The sequence below is a fragment of the Ambystoma mexicanum genome, chromosome 4p, assembly GCF_040938575.1.
Source record: "Ambystoma mexicanum isolate Mex_15411 chromosome 4p, UKY_AmexF1_1, whole genome shotgun sequence".
Taxonomy (NCBI): Eukaryota; Metazoa; Chordata; class Amphibia; order Caudata; family Ambystomatidae; genus Ambystoma; species Ambystoma mexicanum.
In genome coordinates, this window is record NC_090927.1 from 342,391,071 (window position 1) to 342,414,462 (window position 23,392).

Below are 23,392 nucleotides of genomic sequence, written 5' to 3' on the forward strand. Positions count from 1 at the left end.
AAAAACCAATTTTAAATAGCTGTAGCACACAAGAATGACTCCCACCCAAGGTGATGTTTACTGACAACAGGGATGCAAGTGAGAACTTATGTTTAGTGAAAATCAATTGACATAATAAAATGCACGGTAAATGCAAGTAATACACAACATGGCAGAAATAACGTGAGGTAAATTCTCATGATATGCAGTAAAGCAAAACAAAGAGGTGATGTCTGGAAGGTTTAAAATTAATCTTAAACCTCTGAAAACTGCTTCGGGCAACCCTCCAGACCATGGTTATTTGCCTGCCAAGCCATTACAGAAAGGGGAAGGTCCACATGCAAATGAGGGTAGGTCCCACCCCCAAAGGGGCAGTCCAGGCCAAACTGCTAGGTCCCATCCCTTCTGCATGACACCACAAGCATCCCCAGACATGTTTCGGTCTCATAGGGCGATACACAAGAAGGCACAGTAATTAGAACGCTATATGCAAATGAGATACAGCAAGGAAGAATATTAGCAGCTTATACTGACATGGTAAGATAATATGAAAATAGTTTTTGCACAGTTCAATGGGTGAAACTTTGAATCATGTTGAATATTACACACGTGGAATAAATGCAGACAGTTAAAAAAGCACAGGGGATAGTGTGTATGCAGAGGCAACTGAAACTGTATTGAGTCCCTCTCTTTGGTAAAGCCTTAACAGGGTAAATCTTAGAACAGCTCACTGTATTTTTTCAAAACAGTGACAGGGTGGTATTATTAACTATATACTGCTTTACATAGTTCAGACAGGGAAAACACAGTGTACAAATATATGGACTGAAAAGTACTACCTAACTGCATACAAATTCAGAACGAGCAGGGAACATGTGAACCAACCTGAATAACGTGCTATTATTCACCTCCATTTTGATTATTGATACTCAGCAATACATTCACTTGTTTAATCTGTGTTTTAGAGACATAAGAAGGTTATCTGAAAAGTACTTAAGGGGGAATTAGTGACCAATTCATCATCTAAGGTACTCGGGGCAAGTTCTGCCAGGGGTTAACTTAGGGGTTGTTGGTCAGGCAGGAGCCAAACTCTACCACAACTCCCTCTTGTGGCATGGGGAAGGGACTTACCAGGCCCCAAATGATCGGGAGATGCTTTCTTTCTCCGTTGGTATCTAGCTACTGCAGCCATTAAGGTGGAGTAAAGGACAGCTAATACAACCTTCCTTTGCCTTAAAGTTACTTGTTCTGGCTGATTTAATCAAATTCTTTTATCGAAGTAGATTTTGTCGAATTATGTTTTTCTTAATGGTTGATTTTGCCAAAAATGAATGAGGGGGTGGGACCCATGGGACCCGCCCCTGGCCCCCTTGCCCCCTAGACATTAATTTTGATTCTAAACCCACCCTCAACATATATTTTCAGCAAAATACATTGGAAAAAATTCGACCAAATCTAATTCTGCTTCGGTCAAAACTGCTGTTATCACAGTTACTGGGGCTAGTGGGTTCTAATTTACAGGACAGGCGTCAGTAGTGACATTGTCATGGATTTCTATCTCACTCCTTGCTGGCTCGCTGGCTTTGGAGCTGGAGCAGCTCTCTCAAAGTCCAAGGTGGGCTGTGGCTCTGCAGGGGACACATTGACCTCAACTGAATTCCCACAACAGCTATCAAGTATGGGTTTAAGAGAGGAAATGCCACAAGGCAAAACACCCAGCAACAAGGCCTCAGGGCAAGGCCTAGCTAAGAGCACAACTGGTTTCAGGAATAGGTTCTTTGGAAGAGGGTCTACAAAGCACAGGGTGATGCCACCACATGCTCCTAGGGGAGGGGCCAGGTAGGTGTTTCAAACCATTTAATGACTTAGTTTTTCAAGGGTTTTACAACATACCATGAATAGGTTCAGTCGTGGTTCAGAAACGATGTCCCAAACTCGGGATCAGGGTGCACTAACTATATATTTTAAACACGAGATATACGGCTGGAAATCTAGTGCAAAAACTGTTCTTTGATAAGGTAAAGTGAATTCATGTACTCAAACCTCTACACATGCCAGGTGCCCCTGCCATGTAGTATAAGTTCAGAGGAGCTCCTTTTCCAGGTTTCAAGAAGCCTGAAAACAATTCAATGTTAAGGATAGGAGAACAACAGGAGGCAGGAAGAATGATTTGCAACATAAGGATTCTATTTGAGTTGACAAACAAGCAAACACTGGGTAAAGGTGGTGGGTCGGGAGACTTAGTGACTCCAATGGGTTTAATTTAAGTAATTTAAGTCGACAAACAAGCAAATGTAAGGCAAAGTTGAAAGCTGAAGGAGAATTGGCTGCCCAGATGGGTTTCAGGGTTTCCGATTGAGGAAAGTTCTAGCTCTGCTGAGTTATTAGCCATTGAAAAACAATGACTGTTCTTTCAAAGACATTGCTGTCCATATAGATGATATTCTTTTAAAGCACACTATTTCTCATCATTTGTCTAATATGAAAGTTCAACTGTTGCTGCCCCCACAAAAATGGTTCCTTTGTTCCCAGCTCGTTGGCCAGGCATTGCCTGACTGCAGTTGTTGACTGTGCAAACTGGCACACTGTGGTATGACCAGACTGTGGTTCGATAACTCTCTTCTTTAGTAGGTCCTGTGGAGGCAGAGAGAACTGCCCCTATATGTTTGTCTGATAGGCAGTCCATTAGATGGGCCCAAATCAATTAGCAATTATGGGAGTGAATAGCATGTGAAGGCTCACACCCAACAATGCACGTATACCTCAGACCAAATAAAGGACACACCCCACTAGGGAATGAGACCAGGAGAATAACTTCAAGTAAAACAAATGCATATAAAATCAATTCAAGCAGAGGACTCTGCTGCCCGAGAGCGCTCTGCCAAACAATACACAGGCAGCACATTAAAAGGACACACATCATCAGCTGTGACGTTTCAAATAGGGTAATAATGTGGGCAATTGATTGGGGGAAGGCCTATGCCATACTCATTCACATAGGGGAGGTTGGATGCTAATTGGACATTGCTCCCCTTCGCTCCGGGCACACGTGGGTCTGCTGGGCTCATCTCTGCGGTGTGATGGTCCGGTCAGAGGAAAGCTACATTTCTGTCTACATAAGCTAAGACATCAGGAACTGATAGCATGAAAAAAATGGTAAGCATACAATTCTAGCATGAATGGAGGGTACTTTTAGAACCCATTGGCAGATACCAGAGGTTCATAAAACACAGTGCCCCAGACTGGAGTGCCTGCCACGTGGGTTTTGATCTACCTGATGCCTCATGTTACGGGTATACATGTGGTAGGTCTAAGGAGGATATAGTGGTGCCCAAGATTAGGGCTATGGTGGGTGTCCCCATCTGGTCACAGCGAGGGGTCAGATGTGTATCTGTATCAAAGACCAGAGGGACATGGGCAGGTGGACTGTGCTATGGCGGGGTGGGAGTCAGGGGGTGCTCAGGCAGGTTTGTGGAGATGGATGTGTGTACGAGCTGGGGTCTGCTCCGGTCTCACACAGTTCAGTGAGCTCATCTGTACTAAATGTTTTAACAATAAATGGCTGGACATCCATGAGAACAGGGCTTGTGCAGAGCTGGCAGGAGGCGGAGGTGGCTTGGGCTGGGGAGAGACAGTATTTAGAGATCATTTTTGGGCCTAGTAAAAGATGGCGTGAGTTGTATCACAAAATGGACTCCATAGGCATCGAATCAGGCTTGGCTATTTGTTTGTTTACAGCTGTTAGTCAATGTGAACCACTGCGAATGGTAGGGGGATTCTCCCCCCTTTAGCCTAGATGGGGTCTCCTCAGCATGGGAATGGTGAGGGGTCGGAAAAGACCACGTCTCCCCCAACACACGTTTAGTCACTCTTCATTCAAATTCATGAAATCTGATTCCACCATAACCCAAACTTCAATTTTAGGAAATCTTTCCAGATTGTGAGAATAGAAATGGGGGCAGCACAGATCATTATACAAAGAGCATGCCAATTGGTGCACTGTTCACAAAAATCCACCCTTAATTACATCAGGCAGCCTTAGAGGGATACTAAAGCCTAAAATGTCTTGCATCTTCGAACAACAAATCTTTGACTAGCTTACTCTGGAATCTGATATGGGTCAGAGTTCCTGGTATGCTCTGTGTAACCACATATACAGGGACTGCGCTATTTTAGCGGCAGAGGAAGTTCAGTGTATTTTCGCTATATCTTTCTCCCACCCCTCATCAATAGACATTTGACTTGTATATAACATCAATTTCCATTTAGCATTATCCAATTGCTGAGGAAAGGAAGCTTTAAGGAGACTGCTGGAAGTCTGTTCAGGTCATGAGCATCCAAAGAGAGAATTCATATGTGGTCATCATCGTTCAGTTCGTACACAGGGATCAGGAAGTAGGAGTTCAACGAACTAATCTTACTAACAGATGCAACTAATTGCATGTGTTTCAGAAATCATCCTGGGGAAGATAATAGCACAGCATAATCTGGCTGAAGGGTTTAAACTTTCCATTTTGATACTGCAAATAAACACACAAAATCCCACATCCTTCCCAAATCTTTCAGAAAGTAGACCATCCATTAGTTTTGGTATGCAAGTTGCACACAATGGTACTTTGTAATAGAGTTTCCTAAAAGTTCCTGTCCCTCCTTAATTTCTCTGAGTGTATGAGTAGCATATATCGTCATAGGAGGGTTGTCTGGTCTTAGAGATGATCCATAATTAATGTAGCCAAAATAGAGAAACAGTGCATAGCTGCAGTCTAAATTGTACTCAACAATGAAATGTGGTCTGTTGTCTCAAATATTGGTGGCAACAGGGATCTTTTGAAGTTTTAGAGTCAGTTAGGTCTTTCCTATCCTGAGCCTATGGGGCTTTCGATTTGTCAAGTGTTACTTTGGGGCTTTCAATTTGTCAAGTGTTATTCTAGGCTACACATTGTCAATTGAAGCATACGAGGATACAAACCATCTCATTGAAAACTTAGTTAGACAGTATATTATTGATGAAGTCATTTGTCATTTTAATAGTGTGTGTTATTCCCCACCATAACAAGTGCTGAGCAGAGCACGTATCCATACGCTCCCTGAATCATTGCACATATTTGTCATGTTCCAAGATATTGTATCTTTCCTAACATGCTAACGAAGGATGCCTACATACTTGAGTTTGGTCAGCTGCCGTACTATGTCATGACCCACAAGGTCTCTTCTTTGTGTTCAGATAAGCACATTAAATCAGTGACCTTCCTATAAGGGCAACTTAAGAACCCACCCCAAAACCAGGTTCACACAACTATTTAATTCAGGCTTTCTAACAGATGATGCAAACACTATTGTATTCCCCTATGCAATCACAATTCAACCCCACAATATGGGAAACAGACTGTTTACATTAGAATATTGTTTCTTTTTATTAAATATGTGTAATTTAAATGTATCTGATCCCCCACCACAATACAAGAGAAGCCACCAGAAATACTACAAGTAAATCCAGGAAGTCTGAAAACACAAATATTGGTATGCAACCTGACTCCTTTCATCTTGCTAATCAAAATAATGAGGCTATGAAACATAGAAATTCCATGTTTTATTGAACATGTACAAATTACCACATGTAACCGGTTATTTTACACAAAGGTGTGTGCGGAAGTCCGCTGACTCACTGTTAAGACCTTCAGTGGGGTGACCAAGTTGCCCATGTGCCTCCATAAGCTAGAGGGTGATGCGCCTGGTGGTGGTATGAGGACGAGGATCCCTTAGTCATCCCCATTTGTCCCAGTTTCAGGGAAGGGTACAGTCACATTGCCACAACAGAAATGTTATCCCCTTTACAAGAATCAAGAACTGGTGGTCCAGCAAAACTGGACTTGGCTCTCATCGTGCAGGTACAGGAATCCCATATAATTCTACAGGGCGAAAGAGAGGGACCTGAATTAGGATGCAAAACTCAACAGTCAGCTACCCATCCGTCACAGAGGCCTCCATACTCATATAGCTAAGAACAGCTGGGCTAAGGGTGGGTAGCCAGCTCCCAATCCTATATAACATATGTCATTCTTCCCCAGGGGCAAAGACTGGTGGGTAATCCTAATGCCACCTAACACATGAGTCCACTTTCCCCAAAGAGAGACTAGAAGGTAGGTCCAAAGTTATATAAAAGCCCAAAGGATCGGGGGGAATGTAGAGTGGATACAGGAGTGTGTTTGTAGAAGTGGGCAAGAGGCTGTGTAAAACCAATGAGACTGTTGGAGCAGGCCATGAGGCTAGAAGATGAGAGCTGGAGGAAAGACCTAAAGATCAGCCAAAGGAACCAATAAAGCAGGTGAAAGGGCCAATTAGGGTGAGAGTGGTGGCCAAAGAGGAAGAATATCAGGAAAGAGGTGAAAGAGGGAGTGATGACCAAGCGACCAAAGAGGGAGAATATCAGCATAAAGGTGAGAAGAGTTATTATCAGGAGGTGAAAAAGGGACAACATTGGGAAGAAGACGGAGGTGGCCTTTAGAGGCAGTATGGTTCAGGAATCAAAAAGGAGATAAACCCCTTGAGAAGGATAAAGTTGATTTTCAGGAGGTGATAGAGGGTGAATGTCCAGAGGTGAACAGAGGTGTAATGAGGAGGTGGAAATTAAAGAATATAATGACCTGGCGACCAAAGAACCTCAAGAGGTACACTGTGAAGGACATCAGGAAAAATGTCTACAAGGAAGTAATAGGAAGTACATATCTGAAGCTGGAAGGATCAGTATATCAAGGGATGGAAGAGGAAAATAATATCCAGAGGACGAAACTCAGAGATCACTTTTTATTTGAGAGTGCAATTTGGGAAGAGAGTAAATCCAAAAAGGGTGAAGCTGGTGAGGCCAGCAATACACCACTAGAGAATGGTTCTTTGTAAATGGGACATGTTCAAAGGGGTAAAAAAGGTGGAGCCCGAAAGGTGAGAAGGAAATGCGTGACGAAGTAGTAGATGAGAGCTGGAGAAGAAAGAAGAAGCCAATAGAAGACCGGGAGGAAGAATTCGTAAACAGTCTAATATGAGAAATTTAAAAAGAGTGGGGTCCCAGAAGAGGGTGAGCAATGAGAAGGGCAGAGGACTGGGTGACTCACGTGAGACAGGATCAGTGCAGCCACCCTCTTACCCAACCACCCTCTCTGGTGGAGAAGGTGAGATCAGCCAAGACCCTGTTTAGGGCCCTCACCGGGACAACTAATGTGGTTTCCAATGGACTCAAATGGAGGTGTGACAATGACTGAGGAGGGAAGTGTCAGAAAGCGACCTTGCCTTGCTTCTCTGTTTTTGTCAAGTGAAGAGGTAAGGCCGGCCCTGATCTGTAGCCACCTTGATGTCTAAGTATAACAACAGGATGCAAGGAGGCAATAGAAGAGATGTCCTACAAGGGAAAAACTCCACTGCAGTAAAAACCTGCATAGCAGGATAGGAGCTAGAATCCAGGAATTTATCCAGAAGGAAATGAGGAATCCGCTTTGCAGGAGATGGTATCAAGAGAAGGAGGAAGGAAGCCTGGCTAAGCAGGATAGCAAGGCACTTGGGAGGCCAAAAGGAGCAGAATCAGGAAGGAACAGAAAGGCAAACACTGGAAAACAGGAAGGAAGAGGAAAAGGAGCAGCCATAATGTTGCCCTACTGATTGGTCCCAAGCCCACTCACTAATCAGCAACCTTGAAGTGGCCACAGAAACACTAGACCAATGGAGAACATCCGCGGGAGCATGATGGCCGAGAGTGTCCCATCCAGCATTGGCCCACAGACTACCATTGGTTTCATAATAGCGGGTTCCTAACATCATGCCCTTCTCTGGGGGACTGGGAATCAGGCTTCCAAGGATTAAATGCATGGAAACGGCATAGCAGTAGGGGCACGTGGAAATGTGATAAGAGTTCTCACGTCTGGTTAGAGACATCATATTGCTGCCAATGAACCAAGTACTCCAGTGTCCCATGATGGTAACAAGAATCACACATCCTCTCAACCTCATATTCAGGCTGAGACCCATGAAAAGAAGGGGGAGGCAGAGACAAAATCCTACCCGGATATGGGTTAGAGCGATGACCCTTCAGCTGAAACACATGAAAAAACGGGATTGAGTCTGTGCCAAGACAAAGGAAGAAGCAGTTCATAGGCTGCTGGGTTGATTTCATGAATAATATTGAATGGACCCGTACACTGGGGATCCAGTTTGGAAGGAGTCAGATGACAAGGCTCAAATTTAGCAGAAAGATTTACCTTTTTACCTACTTTGAAGTCCAGGAAATCAGAACATTTGGCATCTGCATATCTCTTCATAGCAAACTTGGCAGCAGTAAGATTGGCCTCTGCCTTCTTGTGTTCCTATTGGATGGGAGCGACAACAGCCACAGCCGATGGACTAGACGAAGAGTGTGGTAAATCCAAAGGAAAAGCACGCAGATTGAAACTGTAAGTACAAAAGAAAGGTGTCATTTTGAAGGGGTTATTATAAGCAAACTCTGCAGATCAAATGAGGTCCGACAATGTGGAATCCATTGCTAGTGAGGAACATTGAAGTTATTTTTCCTTGGATTGGTTTAAACGTTCAGTTTGGCCATTGGATTGATGGTGGTAACTGGAGGACATGAATCAGTGAATTCTAAGGAGTCTGCAAGTGTGGCCCAAAAGCGTGACATGTACTGTGAACCCTGGTCAAAAACTGTGGCAGATGGAAGTCCATGTAGATGGCATATGTCTTGAAGAAAAACATGTGCCCTTTCAAGAGCAGAGGGTATTTTTTGCAAGTGAGAGAAATGGGCCATTTTACTGAAAGAGTCTACTGTAATCATGATAGCAGTGAATCTGTGGGATGGTGGTAGGTCCACCACAACATCAGTAAAGACAGCTTGCCAGAGAGAAGCGGGTACAGTCAGGGGCATTAACATGAAAAGGGGTTTCCTGGTAGATCGTTTAGCCTCTGCACAGATAGTAGAGGTAGAAACATACTTTTGCCCATCCAACTTCATTGAAAGCCACCAGAAATGCCTTTTAAGAATGTCCAAAAAACTTGATATCCCTTGATGTCCTGCCGGAAGACTATGAAGGCTGCGGGGAAGAACTTGCTGTCGAAGCACTTTGGTGAGCGGAACCAGGTGTGAATCCATGAACAGCAATCCTTCATGTTGGGTAAATGGGCCTTTTACAGTTTCACAATATTGCTGTATACCGGCTTCAGCCATGTCTAGACATGTTTGCTGGAGAAATCAAGAAATGTAAAAGATAAACTTCTTTTCCTGTGGAACCAATTCAGTCAAGGGAGGTTCTGAAGGTGGTCTTGTTGTATCCTGTGAAAAGTAGTCCGCAACTAGGTTCTCAGACCCAGGTACATAAGTGATGTAAAAATCATAATGCGCAAAAAAATAAGCCCACCTGGCCTGTTAACTGTTTCTGCATACAAATCGCTGGAAGTTATTCAGGTTCTTATGGTGCGCACACATTTCCACTAGGCATTTGGTTCCCAAAAAAACGACTTGTCGTCTTGATAGGGAGACACTCCTTTTCCAAGATGAAATAGTTCCTCTTGCTATCCATCAAGGTCTTAGAGAGAAAAAAACAATTTCAAAGCATCAGCTTCCACAATTAATTGCCGGGAAGTATTAGGCTGTACATGTGTTTGTGGTGGGGCTACACTGGCACTACTGGTACCAAGTCAAGAGGAAATTTGTGAGAACCCAGAACCCTTTCCTTGGATTGCATGGTGGAAATTCAGAAATCTTTATTCCCCTGAAGAAAGTTCATGCATTTGAGCAAACCAAGAACTGAAACATGTCGGGAGCTATTAGTATCTGAGTTATTATACTCAGTATTTGGAAAATTGTTAAATTCATCCACTGCTGTTTTGTAAAAGTTTTTTATTGTTCTATGTGGTTGTATGTATGTGAATTTGTATATTTGTATTGTTGTTTAGTACCATGCTGTGTGAGGTTGGGTTTTACTCATACCAAACACTTTTATAAGTGTTTTTATATATTTTTGAACTAATGATGAAATAATGATTAAAAATTGAAAGTATTTTTTAGAAATAACTAACACTGAGTCTATTTTTTCAAGACCGCAGGTTTTATGAATGTGGGGCACACACTTCCATATATGTACTTAGATCAGCAAAATGGGATATAGTATAATGATCCCTTTTATATATCAACATATTTAGGTCACTCCCTGACCGTGTGGGAACATTTTTTGTAATAGGGTGTTTTGCCTTTTATGAAGTACTGTTAGGCTGTACATGAACAGGAGCAGAAGTGAAGGCTGCCTTCAGCGAGTCAAATGCTGCTTCCGTCTGCGACGTCCAACAGAAAACATTTCCTTTTTGCAATAGGCGAGTCAAAGCGTGAACTAGATTTGAAAACCTGGAATTTAAGTTCCTATAGCCAATCTGATAAACTGTTGGACCTCATTCATGGTTCTGGGAGATGGAAACCGTAAAATTGCTTCTATATTATGAGGGCTCGTTGAAATGCCTTTCTCAGACAGTATAATGTCCAGATAGATGACCGAGGAAGCATCAAAGCATCAAAAATGCACTTTTTGGACTTGACTTATAGGAAGGAACATGAGGACACACATGGGAAAACAGGATGGAAAAGCAAAAGGAGCATCTGCAGCAGAAGCAGGCCACTTTGAGATGTGGAGTGATCCCGGCTCCAGTCGCTAATGAGCAACGTGGAAGGATTGCTGAACACGCTGCAGAAACACTAAACCGATAGATAGAGCACGCAAATCGGTATCAATTCAATAATAGTGGGTGCCTGACACTTGTAAATAATGAGGGGGGGGCTGCAATACCACAAAAAGTGACAGAGTTTATTGAAGGACTTAGGTGAAGCTCATCTGGGATTTGGAACACTGAAGCAAGCCCATCCGAAGGAAAATCTATCCCAAACCTTTAGTTTACTTTGTACTTTTAGTTGAGTTTGGACTTTCCGGTCACCATAAGATTTCAGTTGATCCTGACACTCTAGTTGAATTTATTCTAAACCTATTCATCCCAAACCTGTAACATGCTCCCTAATAAAAACATTACATTTGAGTTTCAGAGAATGTGGTCATTTCATAACAGCCACAGACATGGCAGTGACATGTCATATTGTGAAACATGGGCTAAGCACAATCAGCTAACTTTAATGTATCATGGTAGTCACAAAAATTAGATATAAAACATGAGTACATCACTCATGTTTGAAAGGATATATTATAATGAACTGCATATTGATTTTCTGGAATGATTCAGAATTGGAACACTTTACTTCTCAGAAATCTGAACTTCATTATTTTCTTAATGACCACTCTCTCCACTCTATCCATAACCTACCTTCGCATGCAGGGGGTACCTCTTTGGATCTCCACCTCTCTCTCAGCCACTAATACTACTGTCACACCATATCTGATCACCCAATTGTTTTCACCACCATCTCCTTTCCACTCTTGACCTTTAAATTGTAAAAGCGTATTAAAGGGATCATTGAATAATTACCAAATTTCTTGTATACCTTCTTCATCTGACCAATCTGCAAAGATATTTTGTGCGCCAAATTATCTTGATATAAACTCTTCCTGCATTTCTCAAAGCTTGGAAAGCCCAAAAATGTCATCTCACTTTTTACTGTGAGCTTTCCATGGTCTATATACCAATCATAATTCTTCAGAGTTCTACGAAAACTCAGTTTCATTATCGTTGTTTTGTTCGCATTGATTTTTAGGTGATTTTGTTTGACATAAATGCTGAAAGCCGAGATCATACGGTGCAGTCCCTTGGCAGATTGGTTGAAGAGAAGAAAGTCATTGTTGTACACACACCATGCAACCCTCTTCGCATCAATTTTTGGTTTGATGAAGGAGGCATCATCCAGGCAATTGCGAGCTTCCGACACATATAAATTCAACAACATTGGAGCAAATATACATCCCTGTCTTAAACCGTTGACAATTTTTATGGGATCTGACAGTAGGCTTTCCAGATTCAAACAAAACTGAACATATGAGTCCTTATGCAGATGAATAAGCAATGGCAACAGATTACTGGGTAGGCCTACATTTAGTAATTTGCACCATATGGTGTCTCTGTCCACTAAGTTGAAAGCCATCGACAAATCGATGGCTGAAAGATATATAGGAATTGATCCAGCCTTCCAAGCCCTATGCTGCAGTATAGACAGTAACAGTCCCCCAGCATCAGTTCCCATTTGTTTTTTGAACCCAAACTGTGTGGGTTCAGAATCTTGCTGGACTCAGCCCACTGCTCAATGTCATTCAATATTAGACCTGAAAGAATCTTGGTGTCTGCATCCATGCTCACTTTAGGGCGATAATTCTACGGATTGTTTTTGTCCACACTTTTATAAATGGGGACAATATAACACAGTTTCCAAGATGCTGGAGTAATCTTCATCCTAATTATATCTTCAAATAGGAATGCCAGAGCCTTAGCCCATGTTCCAATGTCACCCTTCATTAGTGCATTGGATACGTAGTTGGGACCAGCCGCTCTGGAGGTACTAGCTTTTTTAATTTGAGTCTAAATAGCCTCAATCTAGAATTTCATGTCCCAGGGCAACAGAATAGTAGCGTTCCAATTTGTGGGATCTCCCTTTTGGACATACATTTCCCCAAAATGCCCCGACCAGGCTAAATCACGAATGGGATTCGTCTGTAACATATTCGGCTGGATTCTAGTTTATTATTTAAAAGCCAAAAGGTTCTGCTGGAGCCATCTTTTATTGCTTCAAGCATGTTTTCATTTTCTTCTTACATTTGACTCATCCTATGATTCTTTACCCAGTTTCTATGTTTTTGCTTCAGTTTCTTCTTAATGCCTAGGGCAATAGACACCCCATTTAAGCCTGAATTTCTAAGAAAGCTAATAGCCCTATTACAAGCATTTTTTTATTCTCTGAGTTGGTTATCATACTTGTGTCTATGCTTGTCCCCATGTAAGTGAGTATTAACCATTTTATTTACTGTCATACTAATTATTTTGTCCATATAATGTCCAAAGAATTCATGAGTAAACAGGGCTTGTTTCATCTTAAATGTGGAATTAGTATTATCTTTCAAGAAAAGTTTATTAACTTTCTTAACATTCCCTTGATGCTAATTAACATTTGATTTACCCTGATTCACCGTTAAATTTAATGCACAATAAAGACTGGGTTTTTGGTTTTGTGCACATGTCCCATGTTGTTAACAACATACAGTGATCACTCAATTCAGTTTACAGTATTCTGAAATGTGATGTTACATTAAGTAAACCTTGTGTTCGAAAAACATAGCCAATCACAGATAAGTTTTTACCATCTGACCACGTCGGACATTGGCATTGGGTATGATCATACTCTCTAACAGAGAATAAACTCCAGTCAAAAAAGAAGGCAGCCCATAATTCTACCAGTTCAGTTTTCTTTACTTTGCTTTTAGCACCATCCCATGCTTTGTCTAATACCGCTGGGTTCTGTACATGTTCAATATGAGTGTTTAAGTCACCTGCCACAATAATCTGCAAACCACCACAATTAGTCATTTCTTTAGAAATGAACTTATTCAATAGATCTAAATGTAAGAGCAGATTCCTTTTAGGTGACCAATAGATATGTATCAGCAGCAGGTGTATAGTACATTCCAACTTAACTTTATCAATCCTAATTCCTATAAACCCCTGAGCAATGATAGAACATTTGACAACTTTAATGTTACTATCCAGTTTTACAGCAATTAGCACGCCACCTCCTGGAGGACCAAAAGGCCTTTGTCGGACAGGTACAAAGAAAAATTCAAAGCCATCAAGGACATATGGGCAGGTCATCCAGTTTTCCTGTAGACATAAAAAAGTATGAGTAGCAAGTCTTGCACACAATTCTGAAGAACTCTCTAAATGACCATGGCTCCTAATGTTCCATGACAAGAGCGAGAGTTCTCCACTATTAAAGGTTAGACCTTAAGTCCTTCAATTGATGAATAGAATCCCTAAGGGTAATTGCTAGCCAGTGCCAGCTAGTAACATCTTCTCCACTGTCATGTGATCTATCATTGTTTAGCGGAGCACCCCTCACCCCAAGAGTAGCATCACTTGATAAAGTGGCAACATTCAAGGTGTCTGAGTCTAAATGACCCTGGGGAAAAGATAGCACATCATAGCCCATTCTATTAAAGTGCTGAACTTGCTGTAAAATTACATCATACACCCTTCTTGAGCTCAGCACTAGCTGAACATGATCCAGTCGCGTTGGATGAATAAAGTGGACCAGCCTTATGTCTGCAGATGATAAGGCTCTCAAAGCCGGAATTTCATTCAAGAGTTCAAGTACTCTCCCTCTATGCAATGAGACAGGACCCCCATGCTCAAACAAATAATATATTAGTACACTCGGATAATCAAGATGACAGGGCTGCCTCCATTTAACCCCCCTTAGATCACTGGCCTGAACCATCTTAGGTGGATCAAGCCTCAGAGCCAGAACCGGGCTATGCCTTTTGAGATGAGGTTGGTTGGCCAAGGGATTCCACAAATGCTGTTGATTAATCCCAATAGGAGTTACAGCCAGATTATTGTCCGAGCTACTACCTATCGTTTTGACCTCAATCAGTGGCTCCTTATCATTTGTTTGCTCTGGAAGTGAATTTTCAAACTGGGACCCCACTTCAGTTTTTTTTAAAACCCCTAGAGCCCAAGGCTTCACCACTCTCCAGAATTAACACAGGTTTCCCTAATTCTTCACTTTGCTGGCCAACATCTATTGGTGGCAATAGTGGTACGCCCAATTTTAAGGTTTTCTCATGACCCAGAATATTTTTATCTTTCTCTTGAGAGTCAGCCATTATTTCATTTACCACTCTCATCACAATTTCTTCCATTAGGTGAAGTGGGTCAGACGGTTCTTGACATACCGTGGGCCCTATAGAGCTATTTCCTTCAATTGGTATGGAGTTTGTTGTTTGACGGGACCTAAAGGCCATATTCTCATGATCTAAATTAGCCCCTGATTGTTGTGTTAACGATGTCTTGATAGTTCCTAGTTTAGTAGCAGGAGCCTCAGCTCGTAATTCAACAGCATAAACGGTATCACGTAAATCCACACATTTCATTGGTGTAACTACTGTAATGGCGCCAATTTTACTGTGCAGGCTATTGTTTGAATATTGACCCTCTGTTTTCTTTTTGTGATTGGTCCCTGTCCCCTGATCGGTATTTGCTTTAGAGGGAAAAGGGGACTCAATGGGAATATCAAGTGTAATCACAACTTTCACAGTGACAGGTTTCTTAGGAAAAAACTTTAACCTGATGCCCTCCTGTTTCCCAATACTTTTAACAAAAGTAGGGCATTTTGAGATGGATTTTTCTTGAGCCTCTCTTTGACCAGACGATATTTTTTTCCAAACACTCTCCTGACTCAAAGGGTATTGGGAAAGGGCCAAAAGTGAACTGTCCACATTTACATTCTGGGAAGGAGTAAGAGTCTGGTACTGTGCATGTGGCTTTGTCAACCTCTTTAAGTGGGACAGTAGGAGATTCCCTGTCAGACTCTCTTGGGCTTATTCCCCGCGTGCCTGACTCAATAAGTAGTAGAGTCTCCTTCCATTCCAGCTAATGTAGCCTCGTCAGTCGGGTTTGGCGGGGAAAGTGGGAGGGGCATTGCCATTGCCATTCTCAATGTTCATTTGACAGGAGTAAATATCAACGGTGCCGACAAAATGTCCTCGTATTGTCTACACCCCGACATACTCTCATTCCTAGTTACAGGCCCTGTGCGGGAGTAAGTATACTTTACCGTCTTCCTTGATGACCGCACTCCCCTTGATTTAATTGCGGACATAAGCAAACAACCAATACTCAGAGCGAGTGCAAAGATAAGCCAGCGCCGGTCAGCCTGCGAAGATGGCAAAAAGGCAAACAGGCAGTCTTCAAGCAGCGACTTGCTAAGGCACTTACAGGGGCGTATGCACACGGGCGCATGCCCAGTGCCTTTGTACTAACACCTGCCTCCAAAAGGGCGGGGATAGACTTGATTCTGGAAGAGCAAAAAATAAACAGATTTAGAGACTAAATAATTCTCTTAAGCAACTATGGTTCATTGAAGTCCACAAAAGACCACAAAAGCACCAAGAAGCCCAAAAAACCAAGAAGCCAAGACAGATACGCTCCAAGAATCCTCGGGGGTCCTCAGAAGTCAGTGACGCACAGTTTTCCAAAGTTGAAATGTGCGCATAGCAAAGACAGTGTTCAAGTCTGTGAAAATGCAGTGTCCACAGCCAGACAACGGACAGAGCTTCAGGCAGAGCTTCAGGCAGAGCTTCAGGCATGGGCTTCAGGCAGGCTTCAAGCAGGCACTTGCTAATGCACTTACTGGGGCGCGCACATGGGGCGCGTGCCCAGTGCCTTTATGCTAACACTGGCCTCCAAAGGTGCGGGGTTACACTCGATTCTGGAAGAGCAAAAAATAAAGAGATTGAGGGGCCGATTCATGGAACAAACGTGCGCCGAAAATCTACGCGCAAGCAGGCGCAAGCAGGCGCAAGCGGAAAAAAAGAGGCGCACGTAGTCCCTGCGCGTGTCTTCCTCGGGATGTGCGCCAAACCCGTGCATGGCGCACACGTCACTGCAACATCCCGAAAGACGTGCGCGACGCGCACAGTGAAAGCGCACAACCTCTGCGCATACACTAGAAAGTGGGCGGAACACGGGGCGTAACGCGCGGAATGGGGAACAACTTGCGAAAACAAGGGCGTAACTGGGGATGTACTGCAGGGAAGCAGAGGGAACGCCCACACGCACCCGAACCACACGTATTCATGGAACCGAATAGGGCAAAGCCACGCACAGCGAAAGACACGCACAAGCCGATACACGTCCGCCACACGAAGGCAGGCGGTAGCGTCCCTGCGCATTACAAAAGTGGCAACATACAGCAATTGTGCGAGCGGGGCACGTGTATTTCGGGGTTGCGCGGGAAGTTACACACGCGATTGAGCAGGATACGTGTATTTCAGGGGTTCGCGTGAACTTTCTCACGCGATCGGGCCTGGGGGAGCGGGCTACGTGTATTTCAGGGGTTCGCGTGAACTTTCTCACGCGATCGGGCCTGGGGGAGCGGGCTACGTGTATTTCAGGGGTTCGCGTGAACTTTTCCACGCGATCGGGCCTGGGGGAGCGGGCTACGTGTATTTCAGGGGTTCGCGTGAACATTCTCACGCGATCGGGCCTGGGGGAGCGGGCTACGTGTATTTCAGGGGTGCGCGTGAACTTCTTCACGCGATTGGGCCTGGGGGAGCGGGCTACGTGTATTTCCGGGGTTCGCGTGAACTTTCTCACGCGATCGGGCCTGGGGGAGCGGGCTACGTGTATTTCAGGGGTGCGCGTGAACTTCTTCACGCGATCGGGCCTGGGGGAGCGGGCTACGTGTATTTCAGGGGTTCGCGTGAACTTTCTCACGCGATCGGGCCTGGGGGAGCGGGCTACGTGTATTTCAGGGGTTCGCGTGAACTTTCTCACGCGATCGGGCCTGGGGGAGCGGGCTACGTGTATTTCAGGGGTTCGCGTGAACTTTCTCACGCGATCGGGCCTGGGGGAGCGGGCTACGTGTATTTCAGGGGTTCGCGTGAACTTTCTCACGCGATCGGGCCTGGGGGAGCGGGCTACGTGCATTTCAGGGGTTCGCGTGAACTTTCTCACGCGATCGGGCCTGGGGGAGCGGGCTACGTGTATTTCAGGGGTGCGCGTGAAGTTTCTCACGCGATCAGGCCTGGGGGAGCGGGCTACGTGTATTTCAGGGGTGCGCGTGAAGTTTCTCACGCGATCGGGCCTGGGGGAGCGTATTACAGGGGTGCGCGGGGAGCAGCACACTTGAATTGCACGTGTGGGTCCTCCCAGGTGTACCCTCTACACCCTCCACGGCCCCTGCAGGTGGCTCACACCACAGGGGCCTACCCAGCACATGTCATGCAGGCACCCCACCCACCATGCCCATGCCCACCAGCCAACCCACATGTCAACTTGCACTACTCCCCCCCACTGCATGTGACCCTGCACCCCCAGCCACCAGGGGCAGCCTCCACCAGGTCCTCACAATCCCCAACACACATGCACGTCAGCGTGTAATACGAGGAAAGGGCCATGCGCGTAAGCGCGCATACGAGAAAAGCCCATGCGCGTAAGCGCGCATGGAAACTGCACGTCCGCGTGTAATATGAGGAAAGAGCCTATGCGCGTAAGTGACGTGACGCGCGCGTGCGTTTCCCTCAGCACGGGTTAAAGGTGAGCGGGCCCAGCAGTTCGCTGTACGTGCCTTTCGTGGAGACCGACGTGTGTTGCTGCTTCCTGTTGTTTCGCGCGCCATCACAACTTCACAGCTCTCAAGGACGTATCTCTTCTTTTGGCGGGGGTATTGGCTACGCGTGTTTTTCTGCATCGCGCTAGTCAGACGGTGAGTCACACACGCTCTTTTTCCCACTGCGGGTGCCCCTGTGTATCGCACCCATTTTTGATGTCATAGTAGCCTGCGTGTCCCACGCGTACGCGTTATTCGTGTTACTGGGTGCCACCGCATACTGCGGGAGGTCCAATCCACGCACATAGGCTGCAGGGTTGCGTGCACGGTTTTACTGCAGTTTTGGGGTGCCTGAGCGTTGCGTGACCCGTCACCACATCACCGGGGTCACATACAGCCTTGCAGGTGCAGGGGGGCTGTTAACATCTTGCTTCCCACCCCCTTCACCCTAATTGCCCAGGTCAATTGTGGTGTACACCTCCCATTGGCACCACTCCATCTGTGCCAGCACTACTACATCTGTGCCATGGTTGGGAGGCCACCAAAGGTGAGGGGCGCCTCAGCTGGGCGTACTCCTCGTGGCGGGCGTGGTCGGGGATGTGGCCGTGGTGACCAGGGAGTAGGGGGACTCCAGGGTGTCCAGGGCAGCCACAGAGGGGGAAGAGGCAGGGGTGCGCCACTTGAGCACAATGTTGTGCCATGTGTCGGTGCAGCCATGCCACCACCTCCTGTGGTTCCGGGGGATGCAGCTCCTGCATCTGGCACTGGCACCCATATGACCCGGCAGTCCATTCCATCGACTGCCACGGGCCCAAGGGTGGTGGTAGCTGCAGGTGCAGCTGTGGACACCGCCACCCAGGCTCAGGGTCTGCCAGCGCAGGCTGCGTTGGCACTTGAAGAGCCCTTGGTAGATCTCCAACAGGCCAGGGGGGAAACCATAGGGGCACGCTGGGCTGCTCAGACCAAGACACGTGTCCCTGGGGCAGTCATGTCATCTGCTGCCCCGAACAGCCGGGTGTTGGCAAGTGCAGGGGCAGATGCACCCAACAGAACCCCGGTTGTGAGCCTGCCAACCAGGACCATTGCGGCCAAGCACCCTGCCACAGCTGATGTTGCTGCGCAGGGTCCATTAGTGGGCACCCAGCTGCCACTGACACAAGTCAGGCCTCTGGTCATCCCTCCACCTGCCACTCCGTTGGCTCAATCCACCGAACCCACTGGCCATGCTGGTCAGGGCGGCATTAGCCAGCCAGGGTCTGCGCCACAGTCCAAGAGGAGGAAGGTTGCACCTGCAGCACAGGCTGCGACCCCACACACAGCCACGACCTCCTGCACGTCGAGGAAGAAGCCTTTCTGTAAGCAGGAACTGGACTTCCTCGTGGACTACGTGCGGGGCCACAGCCGTGACATGCTAGTGGGTGCCAATAGTCAGACCACGGCTGCCCAACGTGACACCCACTGGAAGCATGTTGCGGAACATGTCAGTTCATTCGGCCATGAGGTGCGCACGGCGCAGGAGTGCAAAAAGCGTTGGAATGACATCAAGCGCAGCACTAAGGCCAAGCGTGCCTCAAATTACAACTTGACTCTGGTGACTGGCGGTGGGCCTGCACCAGAGGAGGAAGAACTCACTCCGCATGAGGCTCTCGTTGCGGAGTTCATACCACCTGAATTGGTCGAAGGAGTGGGAGAGAAGCTGGACTTCGATGCCCAGTCCAGTGAGTGTTGATGCGTGTTTGTTGAGGACGTGTGTGTTACACTTGTGGGATGTGTTGTGCATGATTGCTGCTACATGTGACGTGTACATGGTTCTGATGTGTAAGTAATGCAATGCTAACGTCATGCATGTCTCCTCTGCCTGCATGCGGGACTCCATGTAGGCATGCTCCCTTGCCCCTCCTCCGCCACTCTGCACCCCAGTTCCACCTTTGCACTGGTCTGATCCAATCTTGCCAATGTGTAGTTTCTTGTCCATGTGTCCTGTGTAGATGCTAACTTCCAGCGTAGAATCTGCCAGACATATGCCATGTCGTACAGCCTTAGTACTCGATGCAGGGTATCTCACTTGTACTGTGCATGGGTCAGATGTCCCGCAGGGACATGAGTGCCCATTCATGCTCCATGTGCATTGCACGCATGCCCCTATGTGTCCTTGACTGGATGATCACTGTAATATCAGTCCTTGGTTACATACATTGCCTGCCATCTCATCAGCCTTCCCATGTCAACTGTGCCTCAGTCCTGCGTTGCACACATGTTTAGGCTCTGACAATCTGTGTGGCTCACAGGCCTCAGCCTGTTCAATGGCCAATGACTCTGTCCAACTCTTGTTGTGTCTTCTTCACACGTGGGCAGACTCCGGAGTTTCCATCATGTGTCCTGCCCACTGTCCCAGCATCATTTGCAGTGTTGTCATTTGAATCACATGAAGCTGTTGATGCCAGTCAACACTGCCTGTCAATACACAGGTGTATGGTCAGCCTTTTGATACCATGATAGGCATCCCTGCTTTGGTACTGGGGTGGAGGGGTGCTTGGCTTCTGGACATGGTACACATTGAATGCACAATGCACGTGATGTCTGATTTTGACATTGCACTGCCTTCACATTTCCTGGCACACACCATGTAGTGCTTGTACATGTAGGTAGTGAGTGGCGTACACATTTTCTGCACTGCATAGACCCACTTCCATGGAAACTGCCACCTTTCAACAGGTCTGATCACAGAAGCTATTCAAAGTAGACCCAGCATGCATGCCAGGTCATATGTTGTGTGTCACATGTCTGCCTGATGCCTTTGCTGTCGGTGTGTGTGTGTGTCGTGTGCTACTGACATGTGTATTGACCTTTTCCCCTCTATTTTTCAGGTGATGACGCAATGGAGGCAGAGGATGGTGTTGTCATGCCAGACACAGGGTTGGTAACGCCACATCAACCCGGCACTAGTGTGGGTCGTGGGGTGGTAGGCCACGAAAACCCCCAAGTGCTGCAGTCCATCTTGTCTCTGGCTGCCTATGAGTCCAGCCTTGATGACGACTCTGACGTCCATGTTGAGTTGGATGACCATCAAGTCCATGTGTCAGGGGTGAGTGATTCTGATGTGGACACTCCTCTGTCTGCGACACCTGCACTGAGGGATCAGACAGTCTTGGTTCCTCCGCCCGTGGTGGATCGGGACGCAGGGTCACCCTCCACACCAGTCACTGATGTGCCTGGGACATCACGTCGACGGGGGCATGTAGTCGTGCAGCCGCAGGCGGTGCCAACACAGCGAGGACCCCCGGTCCTTGGGTCCCGCAGGGGTCAAGCCCGGCAACGCGGTCGCCGCGCGCAACCGCTGTATACTGAGTGGGAGCAAGACATGACTGCCAATTCCGAACGGCAGGGGCAGCAATGGAGAACATCGCTGAGAGCATGGAGCGTGTGGCCCGATCTGTGCTCCCCCCTGCTAGGCAGGTGCTTCTCCAGCAGCAGGCGGCACGGTCCACGGCCCGCTCGCTCAGGCTGGGCATGGCGGCCTCAGACAGGGCACGCCAGGCTGAAATGTCGTCTCTGCGTCAAGCAATTGCTGCTCACGCAGAGGCGCACATGGATGCCTTGAGGGAGGAGTATGCTTCCCTCAGATCCACTCTGGGTGTCCTTATGATGTCCCAGAGGCAGCGGGCAGAGGAGCGGTTTGCACAGCTTGAGTGTACCATCTCGGCTGAGCTACAGGCTTGCCGGGAGGTGCAGCGGTTGTCAAGCCAGGCCTTGTAGGAGGAACTCCGTGTTACACGTGCTACCTTGCAAGAGGAAGCACGTGTATCACGGGAGGTTCTGCATGCAGACCTACGTCACATCGCCACACAGAACCAGGCTCACCCGTCCGGCAGACTTGCTGCCGACGAGGGGCAAGCTGCGGCTAGGCGTGGCCAGGCTACTGTGCCACGTCCTCCTTTCCAGGATGAGCCAGACTCGGACGACCATCTATCTCCCACATAGGTCGTGCTGTGCAGGCGTTGAGCCCATGGAGGTATTTTTTTTGGCTCAGCATCATCGCATGTGGATGTTGAGCAGCACCCTGTACCTCCCCCCTCCTGGGTGCCTGCCCTCCCCCCCGGGTCGTATGTGGCCATTTTTGATTTTTCTTCTAGTTTAGTTAGTTAAGTTTCTGTTTGATAGTTAGTTTAAATAGGTAATGTAGGTTTTCCATAGTTAGTGTAATTAGTTAATAGTTGAGTTAGTTTAAAATTGCTAGTCTATTGTGCTTTCATGTGACGGTGCGGTGCTTTGTGGCTTTTGAAGGCATCCACTGTCTGTTCCAGCTGGGCCCTTCATGGTTGTCTTGTGTATGTGTTTGCTGCTTGGGTTCCTTGACTCACATATGCCACTCCTGCCTCCCTTATCCATGGGCTCGCAAGGATGGTTCGGTGTTACAGCATTTTACACAAGGGCATTGGACTGTCATATCTGTGGCATGTCTGGTGCTGTGTGACTTGTGTTGACACCCCTAGTGGGGATGATTTAGGTGTCATTGTCCACTGTTCAGCTTTTGGTAGATGGGGTGCATCATGATTAATGTGGACATTGATTGCTATGCATTGTGTAGTATGTTTCATTTCTTTCCTGTACATGTGCGTGTTGCTATTCATGCTGTAGATAGTGTTCCACACTTTGTAGGTGAAAGACGGACTGATGGTGTGATTTGTGATGTGACTCTCTGACATGGTCAAGTAATGAGATGCCTGATGAGACACACACAGATTACTTTGAAGCATTAATCATGTGTTACATGCCCTTTCTGCAGGGGGATGAGCCTCCAGAGCACCTTTGCCAGCAGACATGTCCCATTGGACGACGGAATTCTGGACCCGTTTGTTGGTGCCCACATGCACATGTGTGCAGGAGCAGAGGCACAGTGATTGCAGACCCACATCCTAGTACTGCTGACATGTTCCAAGGAACTCCAGGCAAGGTGAGCATCACAGGGGGGCCACGACACAGCAAAGCTTGCACCAGGCGAGTTGCACATGCAGGCTTAGTCACAGCACTGAGGGTGAGCTTAGACGAATATTGGTGTTGAAGCACACAATGCAGCTCAGATGTGTTTGTGGACTGATGGCTGCTGATAGTAGGGTTGTCTGG